At 46.8% G+C, this 23,616-nt stretch overlaps 1 protein-coding gene across 32 annotated transcripts in view; it reads left to right on the top strand.

The window, feature by feature from the left end:
- The first annotated feature begins 235 nt into the window (after positions 1-235).
- FBXO34 (F-box protein 34) overlaps positions 236-23,616 on the top strand; it is a 41,989-nt gene continuing 18,608 nt past the window's right edge. For 13 of the 32 annotated variants that reach the window (XM_046941881.1, XM_015287517.4, XM_046941876.1 and 10 more), the window contains exon 1: positions 6,075-6,139. The gene's annotated coding sequence lies outside the window, so the exon portion shown is untranslated. 32 annotated transcript variants of the gene reach the window in all.

Genomic DNA, 23,616 nt, shown 5'->3' with positions numbered 1-23,616 from the left:
GCGCTGCCGCCTCCACTCGCTTTCAAATTTCACCTGGCGCCTCTGATTGGCCAGCCCCGGCCAATCAGCGGGCTCTCATTAGCTCGCTCCTAACGGACGGTTGATGGGCAGAGCCTAAGTCGCGGGGTGAGCTGTTTATTGGCCAGCGTCATCGCCATGCTTGATGCTCATTTGCTGCGCTGAGCATTGCCCCACCCTGCGCTTGCCGCTCATTGGCTGGTGAGCTGCGCGGGGTGGGGACCTCTGGGAGCGGAGGTGCTCCAAGATGGCGTCGGGCTGAGGCGCTGTGGGGTTTTGTATCTTCTATGATTATTTCAGTGGCCCGGGTGGGGGTCTGTGCCCTCAGGACCTCGGTTAGGCCTTCGGAGGAGCCATGCCAAGCTCTTGCTGCCAGCATACGCCTATCTACACACGGCCTGCTTGCCACCTCACGGAGCCAGTTTGGGGGCGTTGTTCTGGTTGTTTGTTGTGACAGAAAAGCACTGATGTTCCCAGAGGGTGCTGTGAGCGAGAAGAAGGTATCAGTGGAGCATTGCCACCATAGCATGAGGAATTCCTGAGGTAACTTTGTTCAAGCCCCTGTAAGGGCTTGAATAAAGTATTGTCTGAGATTTATGAACACACTATGGGATTTTTCAGCTATGTCAAGGATAACCTTTTCTAAGAAGCTTAAATATATTCCTCACCTGTTAGGTATCTTTCATGTTCGTTCTCTCATATGCAAGAGTATAAATCCAAGAGCAGTGTCCCGGCTTGCTTGTGTGGTGGTGTTTGGTGCTGCTCACATGCAAGGTGATTTGTTCTGCACTTGTTTATCACAATAAAAATGCAGAAGTGTTGATGAGGAAATCAGCCACTTGGTGGCACTGCAAAAATGTAGACACTGTATGAGTATGGCCATACAGGAAACTGCTTAGTGCAGTGGTCAGCATTGGGTGACAGCCATATCTTGCAAGCAGCATCTCCTAAGCAGTGCTATGGTAAAACATCAGTAAATTTTTATTTAGACCTGGTTACAGTGAATGGAGACAGCAAGAAGTGGGTTAAAGACTGCTCAGTCTAAGTGCAGAGCTGCTGCTTGCAGCAGTGATCTGTTTTGCACCATTTGCTACTGGCTCTGTGCATCACAGAATACAGCTGGCAGAGAAATGCCACCACACATTTCCTTGTGTGGGCTGCCCAGGGATAGAGCAAAGATTTGGAAACTTTGAAAATCCTGACTATAAAATTCTTGATTTACTGTAAAATAGTAATAAACAGTTCATAATAAAAATCATTTTTTTCTTATTTCATACTGGGAGAGCATCTAGTCCAGAGCTGTTGCTTAGTTAATTTCTTCTTGAGTGTCTGTAAGTACTGAGTTTAGGCAGTGTGGCTACACTACAGCCTGGGCTTTAACCTCACCAGCTCAAGTAACATCAGTGATAGCCTAGCTGGGCACACTCCATGCAAGCTGGTAATGTGAGATCGTAACTTAGGTTCCTGGCAAGCTCAGATCATGCCTGCAGCTTCACTGGTTGTTACCTGAGCTGTCTAGGCTACAGCCAGAATGAGTTTCCTTAACACACTGCAATTACACTTTCCACTAACGATATCTAGGACACTGCAGTGGTCTTTTTGTATGTGAATAATGCCATGATTTTAAAGTATTTCAATGTCACTTTAAGATAAAGCATGGTAATTTATTTTTTCAGCCAGATTCCTGATTGCTACTGATGTTACTGCGTTAAGAGGAATAAACAAGTTACCATTTAACAGAGATAAAGAAGCAATATGAATACATAAACTCATTATCTTGTACAGATATTATACGTGCCCAAAAGATTAGATGTGTCATTCTCATGCAGTCCTGATGGTTCTGTGGTAATATGCTTACATTTAAGCCACTGAAGCTTTGAGAACCAATTTGAATTTCCCTGTTTCTTGGCAATATGAGTGTCATTATCAGATACATTTTGCATCAGGGAAATCATTCTGTGGAAATCTGCTAACGTGCTCTTTCTACTCTACATTCTTTCATGTGAGATATCGTGCTTGTGAGGGTAATTCTTCCTACCCTTGCATAAATGCCCATTACTGGAGAGCAATACATAGAGAAATCTATCCTTAAATATAGACTAGAAATAATTACAATTTCTGAATGTATTTTTGGCAAAAGTTCAGGCAAATGGTGTTACAAAGCTGTAGTCCACAGCATCACATAGCTGCTGCTCTCCTGCTCTCAAAGGAAGAAGGCCTCCACAAGGAGTCCACGTAGCACAGCAGTGACAGTGACCCACAAACCCCCTGATGTGTCAACCTATAGCCTGGGAGGGTAGCACGTATACAGTCCTACCTGGGGCCAAGGAGATATATGTTGGAACTCTCACCAGGACAAAGAGAGCTTCCCTTTTCTTGGTGTTTTCTCCACCGCCTCAACTATATGCAACAAACCACATCAAGCACAGTCCCTGCAGCCCGTGGTGTTAAAATGGTAACCTCAGTCCATTGGGCGAGCCCTCTTTGTGATGTTTCCTGCAGCCAGGACTCTTTGAGGGAGGTGGGAGTTTCCACTCACCAGTGGGAGCTGTCTCACACTCTCTGGGTTATAAATAGCAAGGTGAGGTAGCCAACTCAAGGTGTTAAGTTGCACTCTGGCAGCCTGATACCTAGCAGTCAGATGTCGTAGCACATTTATAAGCTCCCAGCTTTCACTGCATCGAGTCAAAAATGCAAACTAGCAATCTTAAAATGTGTAGTTGAAAACAAAGTCTGGGTAGTTTTTATCTCTGCATATCTTTACATCCTCTGTTATTTACACTGTGTTTACAATGAACATTCCCTGCTGTTACAGATTCCGGTCAAAAGCCTTTCTCACTCAGCTCTACAGGTGGAAGCATCCTGCAGCTGGTCTCATGCTCCAAGGCTAAAAGCCATATTCGTAATGAATTTAAAGGAAATTACATTCACTTCCAAAGAGATTCAGGCCTTCTTCGTTTTGTTTTGTTTTTTTTTTTTTTTCCTTTCAATGAGGAAGACAAGAGCAGGAATTAACCCCAGAACAAATGCAGGATCAACCCTAAGCCCCCGCTGAGTGGAGAGCACACTTCGAGTTCTTTCCAGGCACTGTTTGGAGTGAGGTTACTGTGGGTGAATGTACAGCTATCCCCTTTAGCAAAAGCAGATGAAGAAACTGCTTAGCGCAGTGGTATTAGTTGATGTTTCAGCAGCATTAGGTAGGTTTCGAATTGAGTTAGGTCAGGACCGCTATGTTTTCATTTGAAAAGAGCATCCTCCCCCCAAGCATTGACAAGACACCAGTCGTTTTTTATTCTGGGTTAAAACCTGTGGTTTATTTCTCAGCATGTGGCTCCACCACCCAGGAGCACAATGTCTGATTTAGAAGCTGGGTGTGACTGCTGGAGTAAAGTGCTTCACCACTAAAACAACGGCAAAGGAGATAAGGAACAGCTGGGTTTAGAGTGGAAAAGCTTTGCAGAATATGACTGCTAATTAAGATGGAAACTATAAATAAAGAGCTGTAGTGACCTGGTTAATCCTGTGTACTCTGAGAGAGTTAAACTTCTCCAGGTCTCTGATAAGATAGGACTGGTTTTCTTTATCTGTTGTTTTTTCAATGTTCAAGGCTACTGAAATGCAAAAGTGCCAGATGGCCATGTAAGCTAAACAACATGCAAAATCTGTCTTATATTATCACTAAATGCCCTGGGTGGGGGGGAGATGATGGGAGGAGAAACCTTATTTAATCGTTAGAAGTCACTTAGCAGCAAATGGCATTGCGCTGTCTTTTATCAACTTACAACAAAAGATTGGGTCTGTACAGTCATGGAGTCTATGATGACAGCTTTCATTCCCCTTTAAGACAACTGGTGGTATCTTCTTGTGTGTGTCACTGAAATGTGCTGGGCTAGTGAGAAGGCTAGGGGAAAGAAATCACTGTGATCCTATACCAAAACACCTAATAGTCCTGTGGAACAAATGAGGCTACTGTGTCACCAGCAGCAAAACCCCATTGTTGTTCTGGGATTTTGTTATGGTCCAGTAAAGAAAGTACTGTAGAGATGAGGAACTGCAGGTTCTGTTTTCAGTCCTCTCACCAATGCGGTGTTTGACGTTGAGCACATTTTGCCAGCATTTTCCCTCTGGTCCTCTCTCCATCTTTGTGAACAGTGCCTGTAGCCAAGTGCCCCCAGAGGCTTTGGGAGATTCACCTCAGCCATCTGAGATGCCGTGTTAATGCGATCCCGTGCCTTGGCTAATTAGTTCTGTTGCTCAGTAGGACTATTGAGGCACGGTGCTGTGCTGACGCGGTACGCTGCTCTTAGCTTGAGAATGGTCTCAGGGATCTTTTTGCAGTATTGCATTATGCAGAAGTAGTCTCTCCATCGCAGCCTCCCTGCAGGCCTCAGGAATCAGCCCTTTTTGGTTTGCTTACAGATAGCCCCAGTCCTGATCTCACCCTGATCATCTGTGGTCCCCCGCAGGGACCTGCATCGCTCCCTGCGTCTCTCTAAGTAGCCATGAACTGCTGAAATCTTTTGAGGAGGGGGGAGGCTCCTTACAGGGAACTCTGAGGCTCACACTACCATCTGGTGACACCGCTTAATTCCCCTTCTCCCAATGCATTCCCTTTGCATTTCTCTCTTGTTCTCAATGCCTTTGGTTGAGAGGATTTGTCTGGTTGCCACCCTTTCACCCAGCAGGCTGAGGTTTCCCTGTGCAGGACAGCACAGCGGCAATGCCTGGGGTGATGCTGGTGTGACCAACTGCGGCCCAGGGCCTGCAGTGCCTCCTGGATACGTCCACAGCAGAAAAAAACAGCTTGTGTTTTGGTCAGCTGAGAGTAGCAACCACACAAACAATGACAGAATGTAGTTAGTTGTTGTGCTCAGGAAGAAACAGCAGAACAAGCCAGCTGAAATGGCTGGCGCTGTGCTGCTGATGGTCCTAACATCCTCCATGGCCTAATGGCACTAACCTCCTTCTGCCCAGCAGTCAGGAGTTAGGTAGTTTTTAAAGCCAAATGAATTACTTTGGCTGCTTGTGGAGGACTGTTTCATTTTTAGCCTGTCGGTGCATTAAAGCTGCTCATCAGCTGTCAGTGCCATGGAGCACAGTGGAAGTTTGGCACAGTCTGCCCAGGGAATGGTGGGATCACCGTCCCTGGAGGTGTTAAGAGCAGTGGAGATGTGGCATTCAGTGGGGGATATGGTCAGTGGGTGTGGTGGGGGTGGGTTGGACTTTGGGATCTTTGAGGTCTGTTCCAATTCTATGATTCTAAGCCGGCAATCCCATTGCTTTCAGTGTCATCATGTTGGTTGCTCAACCTTACAGCCCCCAGCACAAAGGCATGAAGACATTGAGAGAGTGCTCATATTGAGACATCAGGGTGAACATGTGGCTCCAAATCTTGGGGTCTGCCTTCAGACATCCCAGGCCTGGAACCTATGGGCCCTGCTGGGGAAAACCTGCTGGGACCCTACAAGACACACTGGAACAGGTTGCCCAAGGAGGCTGTGGATGCCCCATCCCTGCAGGCATTCAAGGCCAGGCTGGATGTGGCTCTGGGCAGCCTGGGCTGCTGGTTGGCGACCCTGCACATAGCAGGGGGTTGGAACCGGATGAGCATTGTGGGCCTTTTCAACCCAGGGCATTCTGTGATTCTACGATTGTATGATGTGTCAGTGCCTGGCTGCACTCTGAGGAGAGCACCGATGTCCTGAAGAGAATTCTGGATAGTATGGAGATCTCGGGACCAGCGGAGAGCTGCGAGCCCCGTGGAAGGCACCAAGATCCTACGAATAGCACGGGGCCGAAGGGAGGGCCCCGCGCCCCGAGCCGCTCCTCGGCAGCCCCGGCCCTCCCACGGGCGCGGAGGCGGTCAGCACTCCGGCGGCGCTGCCTGGCGCGGGCGGCGCGGTGCCTGGCACGGCGCGGGGGCGGCGTTCCGCGTACCTCCCCGGCGGGCCCAGGCCCGTCCCGCCCCGCCCCGCCCCGGGCGCGGATTGGCGCGGCCTCCGCGGCTCCTCCCGCCGCCGCCGCTCGGCTCAGGGGGGATCCGGCCGCGCCGCGCCGAGCCCAGCCTGGCGGCTCCGCGCTGCGTGCCGCCGGGATTCCCTCCCCTGTCCCCGCGCTCCGGGTAGGCCTCTGGCGGCGCGGCGGGTCTCGCGGCGGGGGGGAGCGGGCGGGCGCGGGCGGGCAGGTGGGCGGGCGGCGAGCAGGCAGCGAGCAGGCCCCGCGCGCAGCGCCCGCGCTCCCGGTCGGCCATGGCGGCTGCGGGGGCCGTGGAGGGGCGGTTGGCTGCGTCCCTGCCGCGGGCCTGCTCGCTCCGGGCCTTCCCGGCTGTGACGGAGAGGCGGGCCGGAGGCCGGGCCGTGCTGCGGGGCCGGGGCCGGACACCTCCGGGCCGCTCGTGAGGGGCTCGCGGGGCCTCCTGAACGGCCGGCCGGCCCGCGGCTCTGCCTCCTGCCGCTTCCTGAGCGGGCTTTCCCGCAACCAGCCGGAGAAGGGCTTCTGAATATCCACAAATCCAGCCAAAATATGGCTGGGGCGAGCGGGTATTACTTCTAATAGCGCGTTCACGTGGGAGTTGTGTAAGGACCGAGGGAAAGCTTAAAAGTCCAAGCACGGTGGAAACGGTTTCTTCTCAACGTTACTTCCTCCGAGACCTCACTTGGAGCAACGAGCGCAGCTTTCAGTTCCTCAGCAAACCAAGGTGACCGTGTGGCTTCCAGCTGGGGGGGGGGGGGGGGGAAGAAGCCCTTTCGTCAGCCTGAGCCGTGGGGATAGCGCTGCTCCTGCAGCACCGTGCCTATCTGCTCCCAAAGAACCGGCTGTAAAACCCGCCCGTGGAGCTGCGTAAATAGCCGAGTGGTTGGCCCTGCTGCGCTGCATGCTATCTCGGTTATGCTGCTCTCGGGATCCAGTTTTGGTGGCTTGAGATAGGCTTTGAACTGGCGAGCTCGAGGAGTTGCGAGGCTTAATGAATGTTTGTGTAGCGCTCCGCGTTTTCTCGGATGAAAGGTTTTACATAATTGGTCTCTGTAATTGTCACCCCCGGAGAAGAGCCGAAATACCCCGCTGGTGGAGGTAGGCAGTCGTTTTTGGGAGTCCAAAGTCTAAACCTATAGGTGCCCGTAGGTTGTTAATGTTGTTACTGCTTAACGCGGTGGTAGCAAAACGGCTCCCTTGGAGGAAAGAAAATTCAACACCTCTATTTCTGCGCTCAGAGTGAGCAGCACAGGCGGACAAATGACATCCTGCCTTCATGGGAGCAACTTCTTATTCGGTGAGCAGAATTCCTAATGCAGCCCCGCTTGAGTTGCACCAGAGCTGCTTTTTACCCTTGAAATCATAACTAGAGGCCTGTTATTTTTATGTTTTTGAACAGTGTTGATTCCTTGTTAATAAATGCCTAATTCCTTGCTGCAGGGGGTGGGAGTGTTTTCCATGCAGCATTTTTGGAGGGGGAAGGGAGTGCCTCTCTGGCTTTCCAGCAGCCACCCGCCTTCCTGGAGTGAAAGAGCCTTATTGAGTGGTTCTGAAGGTAACCTGCCCAAATTCTCCTTTTACGTGGTGAAACCATAAATTTGCTGCTGCGCAGCGCCTTTGAGGGAAGGAGATGGAATGTCAAGGAGCCTGTGCTTCATCACGAGCAGTCTGGTAACAAAGGCTGCATCTGTTAATTGCATCGCGCTTATCAAAATCTCCCCTTCAAATGACAAAGTGCCATTTTAATAGGTGTGAAAAGTTGTGGGATTTGATACCGCTGTCTTAAAATCATCTAACAAGCTCTGGATGACTAAGTCGTTTCTTTCATATTTAATTGGAGGACAAGCAGAGGTTGAAGAAGCAGCTTTATGTGCTAAACGCTCATTAAAATCTTTGCTCTGCTCAGATAAGGATCGTGAGCGTGCAGGAGTGACTTATCAAGCTCTAAGCTGCAAGTGATTTTCTTACAGGTGTATAAAACACCTCTGCGTGTCCCTAAGAGCTGGAAGCTCGTGCTGCAGGTGCGTGCCATGGCACTGGGCAGTGAGCTCCATAACAGCAAGCTGTGCACAGTGACCTGCCTGCAGTTTCCATGGCAGGAAGGGCTGCGGTTTGGGGTACAGAGGTGCTGTGTTGATTGATGTGCTGTGAAGTTGAACTTGGTGTAGTATACACAAGATACCACCTGGCTGCTAACTGGCCCTGAGGTTCCAAGAATCGACACATTCAGTGTGACGTGTTAGTTTAGCTTCCTGCCACCCTGTACCTTAACAGCACTGGTGGTTCAGTACAGTCTTCCAATGCCAGTTACTTTATTAACCTCAGATATCTTATATTTCAGTATTTCTGTTGCTGATCTTCATCTCTTTACTCCTCCCATCAGTGCAGTGCAATGAAGGTGGCAGCTTTTCTTGCCCCCGTTGTAGCTGAGCCTGTAAGGAAAACATAGCGCTGGTCTGAAGGTTGCTGTTCAAGATCATGCTGTTCTGGAAGCGTGCCTATCTCCTGTCACAATCTACTGCTTTTTTTTCCTTTCCTCCTGTGAATTATTTGGACTTGAATGTACAGATGGGAACATCGAGTATTATTAAGCTTTGGAAGGAGCTCTCAGTGAAAGCTGCTGGTCAGACCCCAGCTTTTCGGATCTGAGAGCTCTGCAGTGGGGGAGGCACAGGAGTGTTGCTTTGGTGTATGTGGCTGCTCAGTTCTTATTTGTACCACATTTTCTGGTCTTGTTTTCTTAGCTGTTTTGAGTCTAATAACTTAGCAAAGTTAGAGTCTATTAAAGTCAGCATGACAGAATTATTAAAAGCAACATTTTTACTTTTTTTGTGTGTAAATATTGTCCTTTTTAAAGAAATGTCACTCTCCCCCCAATGAATCAAAATAAGAATCAGGATAACTGCTTATCATGCAAATCCTGGGCGTAGCTGTGGAATTAGTATGTATTTATTCCCCAAATAATTTATTTTTTTGCCCCCATCTGACTGTTTGCTGTATCACTTGCTAATCCTGTTGTTGCAGTCTCATGCCTGTGCTGTCACTAGAGATGTATGTGCCACTGTAGGCACGGTGGTTAGTTTTAATCAAGCTATTTTGGGCTTCAAAAGCAGTGAAAGTGCAGCAAGGCTGGCTTTGCCTTTGGGGGGTCTTTGCAGTTGTGGTGGCAGCCTGGTCTGCTGGTTGGTGACCCTGCACGTAGCAGGGGGTTGAAACTGGATGATCACTGTGGTCCTTTTCAACCCAGGCCATTCTGTGATTCTATGATTATGATTCACTTGGGCAGCCATAGTGAGATGTGGGTTTCTGCAGTGTCAGTGCAATGGGTATCGGAGGCAGATGGATTAAATATAGCTCAAGGATGCCTGGATGTGTTGCAATTGCACCTCCTCTTGCAGTATGTGTTTACATAGATCACCTTCCTACACATCTGAGGTTCAGCTGCCACTTTCATAAAGAGTTGCTGCTGGGCAGCTGCATGACTGCCTGATAATGTTCTGAGAGTAAAAATACTTTGCAGAGGGACATGCAAATGGCTGTTAAGAAAATGGCATTTCTTTAATTATTCAGAAATGGCTGACTGTTACCTTGGCATGCAGAAAACGTGGGCTTTTCCAAGTGATTAAAAAAAATTCCTGCTTTAGAAGCTGCTATGTGTGCAGTTCATAGCAAAGTGATGGCATGTAGGTAGGACAGAGGCTGAATTTCGGCCAGTTGAAATCTCGCTGTCCCAATGTGCTGTTCTTTACAGTGCTTGGAAGCCGATGTGCAGCGTTCTGCCTCGCAGCAAAACAAGTAGTGATTAAGAATTCAGCAGATGTTGTGGTTCATTTAACTACTTGTTCTTGCATCATTCAGGTCATATCGCACAATTAATGTTGCTAATGTTCACTCTTAGCTTTTTTTGTTCTACGAATGGAGATTATCAGAACCACCATGGGATTTATAGAGCTGTTTTGGCAGGATCTAGGCTACACGAAGTAAATTATTCAGAACTGTTTTCTTCCTTCCTCTGACTTGGAGGATCTCTTCTCTTTATTTCTCAAATATTATCTGTTGGTGCCAGGCAGGGCTTTCTTTTCTGCAGCTTTTCTCACTTTGACTCTGAAAGTGTTTTCTTTTGATAGCTTTGAGATAAATGACTCCCTGCTTGAGAAGAAGAGGAAGGGGAAAAAACCCACCACGATAGGTGTAAGTGCTTGCTTGCTTCATTGAGCTCAGTATTTCATTTGGCCACAGAAGTGTTTTTGTGAAAGCATTTTCGCTTTGTTTCAGGCAGAGCTTCCTGCTGCTTTCAGAACCTCTACTTTCAGTGTTGCTCAATGTTGGTTAATAGCATGCAGTCCTGTGTGTCGCATATTTGCCTTGCAAATGACATCGGTTCGGATTATCCTTTCTCTTCCCTATATTCCTTTAAACATGCAGAGCTTTGGCATTCTTCTAGCAGCACACAGATTCTGGACACCTTTTCTGGAGCTACAAGGCAGCATTAATGCATCAAGGTTGTGGCTTGTTCTCTCCTCTTTCTTTGGAAGCTGATGCATCTTCTGCAAAATGAGAAGCTTCCCATTGCATCATGCTGAGCATAGGGTTGCTTTTGGTTGTCCTCCCAGTGCTTTTTGGCTATATATCTACTCATGCTGGCACTGTGAGGCTGGGCATCCCTCAGCAGATGGCCCCTGGGCTGGATATGCTTGCAGGACTGCTCACTGCATAACCACTGAGGTCAAGGCAAACTGCTGAGGGAAGTTGCTGGGTTTTTGGGTGTCTTTGAGAGAAACTTGCTGTACTGGGGCAGCTGTAGAGTTCTGTCCACAGAGAAACTAAATTCAGAATGTAGAACACAAGTTGAGTATCTTGGTCAAGGACACTTGGGGTTCAGCCATCCTTCATCACGCTGCTGCAGGGAGCTCGAGAACTGCCGGGCTGTATCTTTTGAGCATGAAGTAAGTGAGAAATCAGTAAGAATGCACAAATCCAGATTTTCCATTACAGTGTATGATGCACAATATAGGCTAGATATGCTTATAAGCTGGGTTTTGGAGAAGTAATGGGCAGAATGTGGAGATTTTCCAGAGTAAGCACGTTGTTTGAACATGGAATTCAGATACCTTTTCATTTTCGTTCTGCCCATCAGCATATCAGGAGGATGTATTTTTAGACAAAGAGGACATTTTTCTTTGGAGAAAACTGTTTGGACTGTTAATGCAAATGTACTTCATGGAGAGAACTTGTTTCAGTGAAATTCTGGGCAGATAGTCAATGGATTTGAGAAATGAGGTCTTAAATAGAAATCTCACCCCAATCTCTTCAGTTTTATGTCTAGAATGATGGAAAACAAGTACTCAGATGGCGTTTCTTTAATATTTCTGGTACCATACATGCATTATTGCATGCTGTACTTGCAGAATTGATATTTAGGGTACGTGTAATTGCCAATTGCAGAAATAACTTTGCACACAGCTAATTCCATCTGTCGGAACAACCAGAGCGAGACTGACTTCACTTATTTGGGGCCTCCTTATTGCTGTGCTAATTACTAAGTGTGAACTTTGGAAATAACTTAAGATTTTATTAATTTTAAGCATCCCTAGCAACTGCGAGCCATTACTAGCTCACTTTATGCTTTAGGTCTTTTACCAGCTTGGATATAGTAAGCTTCAGTAGCATCTTCTTCCTCTTCCCGATGACTTGCATGCGGAACAGCAGCTTGCTGCCATTTCCAGTATCTTTCAGCTTGGGATCTGACACAGTTCCTCCTGGCATTTGAGCATAACAAAAAAAAACAGAGTGTTGAAATTAAATTCTCTTCAAATAAATGCTGAAACAATACAACTAAAAATGAGGTTTCAGTCATTCTGTTGCACAGCGTGAGGAGCAGCTGATGTGTTTTAGGTGTAGGTGGGTTTTCTAAAAGTAACGGTGGAGAAACTGGGGCACATCAAGTCTGGTCCTAATTCTGTGAAAGCTGTTCTCATTGTGTGAATTCTTAAGCTCTGAAGAGTTTGGTATAAAGTCATCCTTGCATGTAGTTACTGACTGCCCTCTGTTAGTAAGAGGCTGCTTTTTTTGCTTCATTTTTCAGCATCTCGAGGTAGTTTTGCAAGGTGCCAGGCAGGGGAGGCCTATAATCCGTGAACTATGAAAAAGATTGGATTTTTCTAGTAAGGAATCTATAAAGGAAAATGGAAATGGATTTAACCACTCCAGAACAGTCCAATAATGTCCTCTTGGATGGAATGGAGAACTGGAGAACGTGGTTCCTTCTTCGGGATGATCAGGGTCGTATTGCTGGGCTCTTTGGCTTGTTTTGAACTGGCAGAAAGCCAAGCATAGAATCTTGCTTGTATGTCACTCTGCAGTGTGTCATACTGGAGGTTGTGTTTTGAATTGAGTTTGGATACTGGGTTGGAAGAAGACTTGGGGTGGCTGAAGCGATAGTTGCTAGCACTGGGCTGAAGGTTCACTTCCTGGCCGGTGTGCTACTTTACAAGACAGCCCAGCTCCTTTTTGATTTATGAAGCTCTTAATTGAGGTCTTTGTTCTGAACTTTGCCTCATCTAAGCCTTTATTGCAAAATGTAAAAGGGCTTTCCTTGGTGAAGCATCTGCTCTGGCACTGAGACTGCGCTCTTAGTGTGTTTTGTGTTTTGCTGAATGTGTGCAGGGCTGTTCCTTGTCCCCTCTAGCAGCCCTTTCCCACTGTGCCAGTGTTGGTTTGCTCTCACTCTGATTGCACTGCCTGGGATGTTCAGCATTGCCCAGAGAGGTTGTGGATGCCCCGTCCCTGGAAGCATTCAAGGCCAGGCTGGATGGGACTTTAAGCAACCTGGTCTGGAGGGATGTGTCCCTTCCTGTTGCAGGGGGTTGGAACTGGATGGTCTTAAAGGTCCCTTCCAACCCAAACCATTCTATGATTCGCCTTTCTGAGCTCGTGCCCTGAGCAGCAGGCCTGGGTGATCCTCTGCCACCACTCTTTAAATGCTTACTTTTGAAGGATTAATGACAGCAATGAACCTGGTGAGCTTAGAGGTCTTTTCCAACCTTAGTGAGTCTGTGATTCTAACTTAGGGAGAGTTTGTTTTTCATACAGCACTGCGGTCTTCTGAATGGGAGCCCAGAGTGGTTTGAGTGGTGAGTTGCTCCCTGTGCTGATGGTGCATGACAGGAGACTAAACCAGTTCTCCTAATGATTGGTTGGTTATGCTTTAACAGCTTACACGATTGCTAAAAGGTGTCCAGTGATATGGCAGCTATAGGCTTCAGAGTAAATGGTAAGATACAACACCTAGCTAGCACTATACAGCTCTGTAAGGGAAAATGGGGTCCAGGTTGTTTAGGGAAAATAAGCCAACATATCATAGAACCATGGAATCATTAAGGTTGCAGAAGACCTCTGAGATCTCCTAGTCCAACTGTCAACCCATCAGCACCATGTCCAGGCAGGAGTCAGCAAAGCCATGGAGTGCCACGTGTGTGACGTTCAGCTCCCCGAAGTGTTGGTGAGAGGTGCTTTCAGTTAAAATTAGCAGGAGCAGCCATGCTTTTTCCTTTTCCTGGTGCTTTTCCTGGAGCAGCCCAGTGCAGGCACGTTAACCTTAATATATGAATGTGTGTGGGTGCCTGAGAACAGCGTCCCATTAAGTAAAGCGGTAACTTCTTTCTGGGGAGATGCTGAGAATGCTTTCTTTGGTCTGCCAGCCAGGCCAAACCAGGCTTGTTAGCAGCTTGTGACAGCTCTACTTTGCTTTGTAGGTATTTTAAGTGGTGAGAGTAGCAGAGCTAGAGGGAGATGTGATAAGGACTGTGCTTCTTTTTCTTTTTTGGGGAGAGAGAAGGGGAGGAGATGGGCCTAAATGCATACCTTCCAATTGCAGTTACTTCATTACTGAATTATCACCGGAGCAGCCCTGCAGTCTGTTCTGATAGCAGATAAGTGGTGTGGCTTGCAGCACTTCAATCTAAACAAAACTTAAGTGCTCTTTCCTTTTTCCCTGGAGTGAAACTGTAATTTAATTACGTGAATGTTAGCCAGGGCAAAGTTTTATTCAGCTGTAGTGATGCTTCCCTGAGCTGTGTGTGTGCTAAAGGTGTGTCTGCAGTGGTATGTAGCAAAGGTACCTTAAAATACTCTGTTCCTTGTCTGGCAGCTTCAGGTGAGGTTTCTCCTCAGGCTTTGCCAGGTGAAGATACATAGCACTCATGTTATCTGTCCCAAAAGGTTTAGGTAGAAACTAAATGCTAACTGGTTTATATTTGCTGTCCGTAGAGATGCATTAATGAGCTTCTGTCTGCATTAGGTCCTGAACAGCCGAATTGAACAGCTGGAGCCAGCCTCTGCTGCCATAGAACAGGAGCCCTGCGGTGTGAGTGGGCCTGGGGAACAGTCTGTACCTGAACCACATTTGTGGTGCATTTGTGCACCATTTGAACCCTGGTAAAATACCTTCTTGGAACTGACGATTCAGAAAAATGGTGGTTCTGAAATTTACTGCTTACGGCCATGAGACACCACGGAAATGCCTGGATCTTGGATAACATAGGGCTGGTCAGTGCTTAAAACTCCTGTCCGAGTAAGGTTTTCTTTTTGGACTGCCATAGAACTGTTAAATCTGATCTACTCCTATAGAGACAGCTGACTGTGCAGTCTGAGCTGTGTACAGTTCTTTGTCTCTGACTTTGACTCAAATGGAAATGTAGTTTGTTTTTTAATTAAATTGAACTCAACTGTCACTGCCCCAAAGGGGGTCTGTTCTTGCAAGCTGTGCTTGGACTCGAGGCAGCACTCTTGGCTCTGGCTGCTTCTTGCTGTAAGCATGGTAACTCAAGTCAGGGTGATGGGAGGATGGTAACGCACTAAGACAGATATTTGATGACGAGTGAAGTGTCTTGGGAAAGAAAATGTAATGTGCTTTTTTTTTATGTTGATAGATTATTATATTTTTTTTCTTAAGTTTGGGCTTGGTTGTGTTGGTTGTAACTTGGCTGCTGGGTTGATCGTGTAGAATAACACCGTATGGATCCAGCTGCAGCATTAAGCTCTTGGAATAGCTTAAGGTGAAGGGATGGTGGATTTCAAATAATTAAAGAGTGTGAGGCCCCCTGGTCAGGTCTTGCACTGGTTGAGTGGCTTTCAGAGAGAAAGAGACCTGCACGTGCTTTGCAAACTGCTGTGTGCATAGCACTCTGGAGTGGATCCATGCTTTGATAAGAACAATATGGGTCTCTTAATGAGATGAACTGCATCACCTTTTTTTTTAAGGAGGCATTTATTTCTTTCTGTGAAAAAATGACATACTACTTTGGAAATCCGTAGCTGAATGCTGCTCTGCTTTTGCTTTTGTCCATGGATATTGCAGGGACAGGAGGGTGGTAGGTTGGGTTGGGCATTATCTAGAGAAAAACAAGATTGAAGCCTGATACGTACCCTGGAAGCAGGGCTACCTGACCCAGCTCGTTCTTGGCCACGGCTGCTTTAGAAAGCTGTTGGCCACGTGATCCTTGTGCAAGTCCTGCTTCCCCAGTTGGTCTGGCTGACTTGTCAGCGCTGTGCTTGGTGTTTGGGAATTGCTCTGGGGTCTGTGCAAGCTGGTAAGGCTCCCCTGGCCATTTGGGATGGTGAAGTTGTCCTTCCCCATGCTCAGTTTCTTGAAGCTTGTTAACCAACCTTCTGCTGGCAGCTGTCCAGCCTTGGATCTTCCCAGGTCTTTATTTACCTGTTGATGGTTGAACTGTGGCCTCAGCATTTCCTTCCTTTTGTGTGTTTGCCTTGGAGGTGTGGTTGCTCTGCTGAGCAACCTGAAGCCATGTAGGATTGCTGTGGTCAGTGTGTGGACTGGGAAAGGGATGCTGAGTGTCTGCAGGTCTTTGCATTTTGGTGCTTGCCAGCTGGGGTGGGTGCATGGGCCTACTAGTAAGCTGCAGCATCCAACATTGGGGTGTCATCTGTCTTGAACGCAGAAAGTAAACTGAAGGCAAATCATCCACTACCAAAGAATTTGTTGGGAAAGTCTAACGTGGATCTGGGATAGATAGAAATCATACAGATTTCTGTTGTCATGTACATGTGAGCGAGTTTTCCTTGTTGCAGAAGCTGGGTTGATTTTTCTGGGCTGGATAGCATCAGTTCTCTATCTAGGGAAGAGAGAACACTATCTGACTTAAATCTTAATTCCTAGGTCGTTAATGAGAAGGACCTCTACCCTTAGTAACTTGCTCAGCCTATGTTATGTTGCAGGAGCTCCATGGAGATGAAGCCTACTGGCTTTATTTTGGTCTGAAACCTGCTTCGCTTCAGGTTGCCATGAGAATCTCTGCTCCTGCAGTGCTTCAGCCTTGGAACTGGGTAACACATTGGGTGTCTGAGGGCTGAGGCTGGGGCAGGTCTGAGTGCTTTGGTGGCTGAGGTGGCATTGGCACGTGGCACTTGTCAGGGTGCATACTCCTAAATGACAGCAGCCTGTTCGTCCCTTCGTAATTTGCAATTTGTATTTAAAAGCGAAGGGATTTAAATGTTGTTTTCTTTTTCTTGCAGTTGTGGTCCACAGCAGCAATTAGCTGTCGTGATGTTTGGCGCTGGTGGCTAATTGCGTAAGTAGAGATTGCTAAAGAGAGCAAGGAGTTGAGTGGAGGTGTTTGTACATTCAGAAACTGGTATAATTCAGGTCTGAATCAAGCTCAGACTCACGCTCAAACAGGTTGTGGAATTTATTTATACAACACCACTGGGGTGTGTGGCATTGCAGAGACAAATAAACAATGGTTCCCAGCCCTGAGGCTTGTGTTTGGTGTTAGATAACACAATATGGGGTAATTATAGCCAGGGACCTGGGTGGGAGGGGGGACGGGGGGGATTAGGAGCAGTTAAGGGTTACATCGGTGCCAAGAACACCGAGTGTTCCTTGTTGTGCCTACAGCTCTCTAATGGCACTGGGAAGAAAGTATGGGTGCGTCTGAGGTTATGGGAAGGATGGAGGTCAGCTCTGCAGGAGGAAGCGTTGAGTGAGTTAAGAAGTCGTGTGGATTAATAAGAAAAAGCGGAAGGAGGTGAACTGAAACGAGTTGAGTGCACAGGGAGTGGCTGTGTTTACATGGAGGCTGAGTACGCAGCAGCAATCGGGCTGTGAGGTCGTGAGCTTCGGTGTTGAGGAGATCAGCAGCCGGACCCCTGAATGCCTTTGCTTGATGTGAATGGAGGAGCAGCTAAAGGAAGGGGTCTGGAGTTGCTGCTTCAAGCTTTGTAGTTCCTCTTTGTAGTCCCTGCTGTCCCTGCAGCCTGGGACCTGCAGTTCTGAAGCAGCTTTTTCCCAGTGGGACTTACCCCGGTGGCAAGGCAGCCACGTTTGGTGGTAGTTGGGCTCTCTTTGGGGTGTATTTGCTCAGTCGACACTGGGGACTCTCTCTGACTGGTGGCTTTCTGACTGTCAGCACTGTACTGATGGTTCCTGTATACCCTTTGCAGTGGGGTGAATGAGTAGTGTTCCTTGACTGGCTTTTTGTGTTAAACTGGCAGATCTTTTTGGTTGTTTTCAAGGACTGGCTAGTCATTAACTTGTAACTAATTTCCTTTTTCCTTCCCTTTTGCTCTTCAGAAATGTGATTCTCGTGAGTGTGCAAGGAACCTACAGAACTGTAATGTCTAACACTACATGGAATAACAACTGTTTGAAGGTACCACCCTTTTTTAACTAATAAACTACTCTGTTGTAGGTTGGGTTAATGATGGACTGATCTTTGGTTCGCAGCCAGAGCTCAATGTGAAGATCCACATCTTATGTAAAGCCTTCTTTTCCAAGAGGGTGATGGTGGTGTGACACTGCACTCTTTTATTTCCAGCAAAGCTTTGTGTAAACTACCACCTGATCTGTGTGCCATGGGGACCACCCCTGTTTCTGACAGATCTCTCCAGGCAGGTCTGGTGTTGCTGTAGGAACAGATGGTAGCTTCTATTCGGAGCACTGAACTTCCCTCATTCTTCATGGCCATCCCTGGAAACATATTGCCCTTCTTCGGTGGTGTGTCATGGCTGGCCTGTTTGTCATGATGTTAATGACAGCCTCGGTCATCTTTCTTGACAAGAGGCTTCAAGCCCTATTTGGGAAGAATGTTAAGATAAAGTGCAGTTGGACTGTAGCACTGAGATTGCAATGTCTCAGCTGTTTGTGCTGCATTAACGAGCTCTCGGGCGTTGGCTTGATCTGCTGCCTGATCCTGCAGTGATGCCATAATACTGAATTTTGGACTGCCCTGTACATTTCCATGGCAACAGACTGATGTCACAGGCTCAAGGACATGACTTCAGTGTACGATCATGCGGAGGCACGATCAGATTTGTGAAGGAGAAAGCTGACTAATGCACCTCTCAAAAGCCAGCAAGGGGAGTGCAGGTTACGGCTGACCAAGCAAGGTGTTTCAGTATGAAAATTCCCCTGTCAGGCAGAGGAGGATGTGATGATGTCTTTAAGGCAGGAACATTCGTCGCAGTGAGCTTCTGTTTACAGGGGATAAGCAGACATGCAGCAGGTATCCTGTTCCTTTTCAGGAGGTAGTGTTCTGGGCTGGGGGAACTTGCCTGTTGGTTTCAGACCTTTGAAAGGTCAATGTTCTGTTTTGTTATGTTACAGAGCTTCTCACTAGCATACTTTCTTGTTAGTGTACTGAGTCCGCTTTTTCTTGCATAGTGTACAAATAGTTTAATTGGTTTTCCAAAGCTTTTATTTTATCCATGATATTGGAAGGTGGAAGGGGAACTCTGCATCTGCATTATGGTCACATTTTCCTATAACCTATTAGCAGATTCCAAGATTGTTTAATGTGATCTCCACCCATTTCATTTGGCCGCAACCTTTGCTCCCATGAAAACAAGGCTGATTGTTCTGAATTGCTGTGTGTATGTGCTTTGGCACGGCATGAAGGTACCTATAATAACACAACCATTGTCTAGGAAAAAAAAAAAGCAGTTTGCAGTAATAACTACAAATAAAAGGGTGCAGTACTGGGGCAAAGACAGATAATGGTCGTTTTCCCACCCGTTCTGTGCAACAGCTTCTCAACGTGGTCACCCCTCTGCGTGACACTGATGTGGGCTTCAGTGTGGTATGTGAATATTGGGAGTGAAGGACTGAAATATTTGCCTGCTGTTCCAAGTTTCTCTTTCCTGGACGCAGTTCCATTGCTCATATCTACGGACGGGGAGGCTGAATGACTTCTGCACAATGCGGTGTTTTATTTGCATGCTGTGAGCAGTTTAACAAGTGTATGTGCTAAATGAAGCATTTCCACTTTCAGTCATCAGCTGATGCACCCTTAAAATAGAGGGGGGGGAAAAGAGTGCCTTGAGGTTGAACAGTGGGGATTTAAGGGGTGACATTGTGCTGTGCGCTCGAGCGGATGGCTGCTTGTGCCAAGCCTGAACGTTCACTTGAATTGCTGTGGGATTTAGCAAGTGACCAGCTCAAACTCCTTCGTGCTGAAGTAATTCATACTCATCTCTACGCTTCCTGGAATAAAAGCTGTTACAGGGTAAGATTTGGAAGGAACCTAATTGTTTTCAATGTTCAGTGTCACAGGGATAGAGGATGTTGAACAGAACCTGGCATTTCTTACAGCAGTTTGGTTGCCTCCCAGGACAGGAAGCTGTGGAGTGTTTAAAAAAGAGGCAAGGAAGGAGTTTAGCAACCCTGTCTCTAAATCAGAATGCTTGAATTTTGGTGCCTGGCCTCGAGCTGAAAGGGCTGGAAGCTCGGCAAGATTTAGTGTTCCGCATCGCTTGGCAGTGAACAACAAGATAATGGTGATGGGCTATCAAGAAGGCAGCCCCGCTAAAAAAAAGAGGCTTTGTGATACGGTCAAGGGGAAGGAAGTCTGGAGAACTTAGAAAAAGAACAGATGTTTTTGGAGGTGGGGGAAAAGCTTAACTATCCATGTAAGGGAGCCAGCAGAATAAACTTGATACCAAATATAAGTAGGCACACCCAGTGTTGAGCACAGGGATCCTGGAAAGCCGCTCTGCTCTGCGGTGATGCTTTGCTGTTTGACAGATGTTGGACAGGGACATCTCGCAGAGGCAGAAGTGTGTAATATGAAGCACCTGGGGGGTTGTGTGAGGGGATGTGTAAAGGTTGGGGGGTATTTGATGCTGCTCTTCAATATCGGCAATGATTTTACTGGGCATACAAATGATAGTTGAAGCAGGATGTTGATCTCTGTGAGGGAGCCGATGACAGAAGATGCATTAAACAAGAGGGAGAGGTCCCTTATAGGGTGTGTTTATGGGCAGTGATGACTGGAAGTGTGATAAAACAGATCCTGCGTGTCAGGCTGTGAGTGGCAGTGATTTTTTTCAGGTCGCTGCAACTTGAGTCCAAACAAAAATATTTTACTCTTACTAATAGGTTAATCCACTGTAATTGGCTGCGGAATAAACCCATGGGAACTCCCCTGTCTGTACGTGATGCACAGCCTCTGCTGTCTGCTTGGCAGCTGCACCTTCAGATAATTAAAAGCTGTTTTGGAAATCTGCTGTTCTTGAAGCTGTTAGGTTGTTTTGCATCTCGCAGCTTCTCTGAGAGCCATCAGTCATCTTCTGCCTGATCTATAAAAACCAAGGAAGTGTGGGATCGGGAGATGAAAACTGCAGATGGATCTCGTGCCTTGAAACCCAAAGCAGCCATCAGCCGTGAGGTTAGGTGGATGTGCGAAGTCTGATAGCACCCACCTTACTGGTACACTTCTGAAGATAATTTGGCTTCCCCAGTCCAGCGTGGAACACTTAAGGTGAGATCTCATAAAGGAAGAGTGAACATCGTTTGCCCCTCTAAAATCAATAATCAAATTTCCACGTCTGCCTTCTCTGAGAAGCAGTTGTAATTACCCCCAAATTACAGGAGGTGCTCAGCACAGGGATCCTCTGGTTTCAGCACATATTTTCATTGCTGTGTAGTGTTTTGAGAGGCTGAAGGGTGGGATGCAGCTACAGTGACTTTCCAGATTCCTAACAGTGTGAGGGCCTGTTTTTAATAGTGATGATAAAAACAGTTATTCCCAGTTGGAGGTTAGTCAGTGGTACAATTATCAAAGCTATGAAATAGTGCAGAGATGGCTCAGAATGGGGGGGGGGGGGGGGGGGGGGGGGGGGGGGGAAAGCCCCACACCAACTCCAGCTTGTAGCTTATTTTCTTGAGGGAGCTGTTAGAAACTATTTCCTGCAGGCTCACAGAAAATTAGTCCGAGATGTTAAATGCTGAGAGATGCAGCTGATACAGCTTGATTATTACTTCAGTAATTCAGTTCTCAGGCTAGCAGATTGCAGCTGGCTTGTAGGGAAGGCTTTTGGTAGCAGTGTGTTGACGAAAGGCAGTGCGATGAGCAGAGCCGTTGGAGCTGGCATGTTTAATTTGCAAGGTTATGTCCTTCTGTTGTGAGCACCACAACAGCTGCTCTGCTGGGAAGCCTAAAAATGTGCTGAGTGGTTTCACAGCAAACTAACAGTCCCCAACCTGAAATCTGGTGCAGTTGGGTTTAACTGCAGAACCCTTCTGCAGAAGAAACAGTTTGGGGTTCTCTATTTTCACCTTGATTTCTTGATGATTTGTTTCCTTACATTCGTTTGCATTTTTAATGTTCTGTCCTAGAGGTGAAAACCTTGAAAAGACAGTATTATTTTAGGAGGGAGTTTTTCACTCAGTGTGTGGTGACGCACTGAACAGGTTGCCCAAGGAGGCTGTGGATGCCCCATCCCTGCAGGCATTCAAGGCCAGGCTGGATGTGGCTCTGGGCAGCCTGGGCTGCTGGTTGGCGACCCTGCACATAGCAGGGGGTTGGAACGGGATGAGCATTGTGGTCCTTTGCAACCCAGGCCATTCTATGATTCTACTTGTACTGGAGGGAAGCACTGAGCTATATAGGAGCATGCTTATTCCTGTTTGTCAGGATACTTTCATATTAACAAGCCTTAGAGTGAAGGTACAGGTTGCTGGATGTTGAAGTTGAGGGTGAGAAGTGAGAGATGTGCAGCACACGTCCTCACAGTTAACAAGGTAACTGAATATGCACAACCTGTACCTAAATGCAGATGCTATTTTTTTCTTCTATGTTTTCTTTGAAAAAAAAAAAAAGAATTATGGCAGAATTTATGTTATGCTTAGAATTTCTAAAAATTTAATTGTGTTGCTAGGCTATCAACTGCAAGGCTCTGAAGAATGGGGAAACTATTTTTGCATCAAGTTATTAATGGAAGAAGTCTTTAAAATGTAACGAAAAGTATCTTAAGATCCACTGGATTGGTAGGTTTCAAAATTAGCTTGGGTATTTCAACAGCTTTTTGAAGCAGTCGTACAGAAACACTGTATTTAATGCTGGTCTGTACTGCCATTTGCTTGCCAAGAAAACAAGCTTATCCATAGCTGAGTTATTTCAGCAGAAGATGTTCCGTGTATATTCTTCTCTTAAGAATTTGTTAAAAAGATCCCAACGAGCACATAGTTTGAGTTTTAGCACATGCTGTTGCTGTTCTGTCTTCATCTGTAGCCTTAACGTGTCATTGGTTGTGTGCCTCTGCTTTTGGGTTCTGCAAGGCTTTTCTGGTCTGTGGGGTTCTTTTCACTACAGTTGGTGGGTTCTCGGGTTGCTGGCCAGCTGGGGTAGAGTTGAGGCCCTTTGAGTGGAGCACAGTGAAGAGTTTTGGGCAATAGTGGCGTGAGATTAACTGATAAAAACAGGGCTACACCTCTGTTCAGAATCCAGGCTGTCTTCCCTTTGATAGCCATTACTTGGATGTAAACAAATGAATCAGTTCAGAGTTGGATGTGTTGTGCCTTGTTGCTGCCCAAGTTGGTTAGCTGGGAAGTGTATAAGACCAGGCTGCTTTGGTGGAGTTAATGCTCTGAAAACGTTCTGAGTTTTAGGGTATGTTTTGCAGCGTATGGCTAGCTATACACCTGAAACAAGTTACGTATCAGAACAGCATTTTCTTTTCATTAATGCATCTGTAGACCATGTTAGAACCTCACGTTAATGAGCAATTTATTTTTTTGGTCTGAAATTGCAACCTATTCTTCCTGAGCTTCTTTTTATTAAGCAAGATACCACTGGGAAGGAGTGAATCCAATGCTTGTTGAGAGGTGTAGGTGGTGATGTGCTTTTTGTGGGTGGGTTGTTTCTAAATACTCTTAACAAATCTGTTCTGTTGAAAGTTTGCTGTCCTCAATACAACTAATGGTGCCTCAAGCTATGAAATGTTAGGTGCAAAAGAGTTTGAGCTTTCTATTGAGTGTCACCTGCCCTGAAGTTGGGTACACTTACTTGAGCTGTTTTCCTAAGTCTGGAGAGCACAGTTTTTGTAAGCCGCTGACGTAGAAACTTCACATTTCATAGTTCAGTGTTTTATGTTATCCTGGCAAGATGGAAGATAGTTTTCTGTAAATGTGTGAAGCTTGGCCATCAGCAGGCTTACACAGCACCAAATGAAAATTTGAAACGATTTTAACATTTCCTGACGAATAAATCACGTGGCACATAGGTGCAAAATTGTTGAATCATAGAACAGCCTGGGTTGCAAAGGACCACAGTGCTCATCCAGTTCCAACCCCCTGCTATGTGCAGGGTCACCAACCACCAGCCCAGGCTG

Source organism: Gallus gallus, chromosome 5 (genome assembly GCF_016699485.2).
Source record: "Gallus gallus isolate bGalGal1 chromosome 5, bGalGal1.mat.broiler.GRCg7b, whole genome shotgun sequence".
NCBI classification, from domain to species: domain Eukaryota; kingdom Metazoa; phylum Chordata; class Aves; order Galliformes; family Phasianidae; genus Gallus; species Gallus gallus.
Note: the sequence above shows the minus strand (reverse complement) of the source record. Positions and strands in the feature narration are given on the sequence as shown.